Source organism: Panulirus ornatus, chromosome 1 (genome assembly GCF_036320965.1).
Source record: "Panulirus ornatus isolate Po-2019 chromosome 1, ASM3632096v1, whole genome shotgun sequence".
NCBI classification, from domain to species: domain Eukaryota; kingdom Metazoa; phylum Arthropoda; class Malacostraca; order Decapoda; family Palinuridae; genus Panulirus; species Panulirus ornatus.
Window position 1 is genome coordinate 95,004,006 of NC_092224.1, and position 3,924 is coordinate 95,007,929.

Genomic DNA, 3,924 nt, shown 5'->3' on the forward strand with positions numbered 1-3,924 from the left:
GGTTTTTTCATACTACTGTATATAGTTTCACTGAATCAAAGTACACCAAATGGTTGACCTTAGGCTCATACAGTCAGAAATCCATTTATATTCAGAAAATTCTTATGATGGCTTAATGGCAAAGTTAATGCCTTACTGATGGATAACCAATTTAAATCCTAATATGCATTATTTGGCACTTAGGAACCTAAGTTTTTTTTGTGTGGTATGCAATGAAAAGCAAGGGAAAATTGAATAATGCTGTATATCATAATAGACTTAAACATGCATGGGACCCTGTAATGACTGTTCCTCTGAGTATATATCCATTTTTAAAAAAAATCATATCAAGAGCTTATTTTAGCAATTCTCACATCTCTTATTTCAAACTAAATACATAGTATATTTCGTTTGCTATTTACCTGGGTATTTATTCAAACCTCACATTTCTAGAGATAACTCTAAAACATGTATTTCATTTTGTCCATGCAACTTTGGTCTCCCTCCATAATCATTTCATCATCAGTACTTTCATTCTCTCTACCTAGTTGCACAGCATATTGATGAATCCTCACTTGAATCTTAACTTTGAAAACTGTTAATGATATCGTATCATCTTTGAAAACTGTTAATGGTATCGTATCCTCCTCTCCTGTTTTCATTCACTTTTAGGATATAACCTAAGGGCTTGTACTCAACCAACTGTTCAAAACATAATTCACTAGCATGTATACGTTTGGCATTTTTGCATTCAGACTAACCTTATAACTCATGAGAACTTTTATTTTTTTCCTTTTAGCTGCCTTTCAAAGAAATATATTCCTTTGGGCTCCTTGTGCTTAAGAAACACAGGGGATTTGTGGAAACGTGAAATGCTGTCAGAAGCCTAAGGTTCAAGGTAGAGGTTTTTTCTGTGTTCTTAATACATCTTTTCAGTTAGTCTTTGATTTTTCTCTGAAGATTGTTGTTAGCTAACTTTCATACTGTAGTACCGAAAAGTGTTAGAAACTGGGATGTATAAGAAAAAAGGAAAAGTACACGAGGTCAGAGCACCTAAGAGGAACGACAGTTTGACTACCTAAAGCATAAGGAACTTGGTCAGTGAAAAATTCAGTGACCTACGGTTCAGGCCGTGTACTGCCTTATTATCTTTAATATAAAATTTCCTTTCACTCTTTCAACATGCCAGCAGGATAATGTGTTCTGTGTGCAGTGAGAAGTTTGATGTTTAGTTTAACTTGGTTTTGCTTTTAAAGACAGACCGGAGGAAAAGCTGACATCAGCAGTTGATAAATAAATGTTCTCATCCATGGAGTGGTTGTCCTTCAGGATACTGTTGAAACCAACCTGCTGAGAGTAACAGGGAGAGTCAGCAACATACAAAAGCAGCACTGTGGATGTTGAAACACCCAAAAGTAATCCTTTTCACACTCAAGAAAACTGACCCTTCCAGGTCTGATGAGGTGCTAAAATCCTAAAACATATGTCTTTACTGCCAGTTTTAATTTCAAGCTTTGAATAATAATGACGAAAATGAATACAAGGCAAGGCAAGTTGCTGTGTCTATATTCCATCATGGTTGGCTGAAGGAATTCTGTCCTGGGAACCCTTCACATCATGAATGTATTTGCTTTCCAAGTGATAGGGTAGATGATGTTCCTAACACTGAATAGGAGTTTTGTGGTGGTGCTATTGATATTGTTTGTTGTTTCATCATGTTGGGAATAATGACATACTGAAGGAGAGTTCAGATTAGCTGCTGCAGTAATATCTCCAGCTTATTAGATTCTAATGTTTCCCAAACAAGACTAATCATGTGATTTTAGGAGTACTTCCCAGGATCAGCAGTAGCAAAGACTTCAATAAGGCATTCAGTCTCAATAGTACATTAGTGAACTTTTCATTTTTATGACAGAGTTGAACAGATTTGTGACAGTATTATTATAGCGTTCTCCTATGTTAATGAAAGTCAGACTGTTACCTGAATGAACTGGGACCTGCACACATTAGTGAGTTTTCAAGTGCATTCCAGTACAAATAAAAAAGTGTCTGGAGTAGACTCATCCCCTCCAAAAGTGTTCGAAACAAATCTCATTCACATACCAAGATATTTTATATTATTGCACAGAGCATGCACACACAACAAAATTTCAGAATTAGAGACAACTGCATTAGAAGGAAATCATAATATAATTGGTATTTCTGAATCTTGGTTCGATATCAAAAACAGAAATTTCCGCATCGAATACACATTGATAAGCACAGTTCATCAGTCTTTATATCTACATTTCTGATGCCTGTTCCCTCTGAGAACTCCCATCAAAGTGATGGCCACTGCAGAGGAGTCTCCACTTATCCTCTTCTTACATGCCTCCCACACATTCACCATTCCATGCATTCTTCCACCATTTCTCTCCCTCCAGTATTCTCCTACACTATTTCCCCATGTCACAGATGCTCTTCCTTTCACACCAACCCCTTTAATTATACTACTATACACTCTCCTTATAGACCCCCATTCTTACAATCTTTCCACATGCCCAAACCATTTCATACTATTATGTACCACCACTTTACCATTCCACAGTTCATTCTTTTTGCATTCCTTGACATACCACATATCTCATACATTACTTTTCTTCATCCCATCTAGTCATCCCACATGCTTCTCTTAATAGCTCATTTCCACAGCCAAGATTCTTGACCTCTGTGGCTCATTCAACATCCATGTTTCTGCTGCAGAGGTCAGGGTTGGGAGGACTAAGCTGTCCTTTAATTCTCTCTTCACTTCCATACTTGTACCTCCACTCTTCATTATTCTATTAAGGGACCCAATTACTCTTCTACCCTATATTGCTCTCTCCCTCCATGTCACCAAAATTGCCCAAGATAGCTCCTTAATACTTAAAGTCTCAAACTGTAGGAGAAGGTGAGGCAGCAGTTGTTACATGCATAAGTATAGAAGATAGAAGGAATAGGATACAATTGCAGGGACCTAAAACAAAAAGGGAGATAAGAAGGACAATAATAAGGCTGAAGGTAGGAAAGGCACCTGGAGTGGATGGAATTATGGCTGAAATGCTGAAGTATGGAAGAGAAAGTGTGATAGATTGGAACCATTTTCTATGTAATTTAGCACATGAACAAGGTTATGCCTGATGATTGGGTGAAAGCTATCATTACTTTATTCAAAGAGAAAGGTGCTAAGGATGTATGTAGCAATTATAGGGGAATAAGTCTGTTAAGTATGCCAGGAAAAGTGTATACAAGAATACTGACAGAGTGATGGAAGTGACTAAATGCAGAATAAGTGAAGAGAAAGGGGATTTTAGGAAAGATAGGGGGTGTGTGGATCAGATTTTTGTTGTGTAAAGATGACTGTGGAAAAGTATTTAGCAAAAGATAAGTTGTTTGAAGCTTTTATGGGTTTGGAGAAAGTGTACGACAGAGTCGAGTGGAATGCTTTGTGGGATGTGTTAAGGATATATTGTACAGGGGGACAACTGTTGGATGGTGTAAAAGCCTTCTATAGAGGAGCAAATGCATTTGTAAGGCTGCATTCACACCAAATGAGTTGAGTCAAGTCTCTTGACACTAAATGACTCACCAGTCAAGGGGACATTATCTTTTAAGTAATTCTGCAGAAACTGTTCACACTAGGGGAGTCAAATCAAGAATGTGGCCAAACCCATTTTTTCATATCGTGAGTGCTGTTATGATAACATCATGCAGCTTGAGTATTTGATAAATCTTGTATGGGAGTGCCCTGCTCTCTATGATCCAAGTGATCAAAGACACTGAAATCGTGACGTCATTGCAACACTGTGGAAAGAGGTTGCTGCTGAACTGAATTCAACAGGTAAGAATATGTGTTGAAATAATAGCCTAGGATTCAATCATTACATGTTGAAATAACAGCTTAGGATAGTATTTGTAACAGGCAAA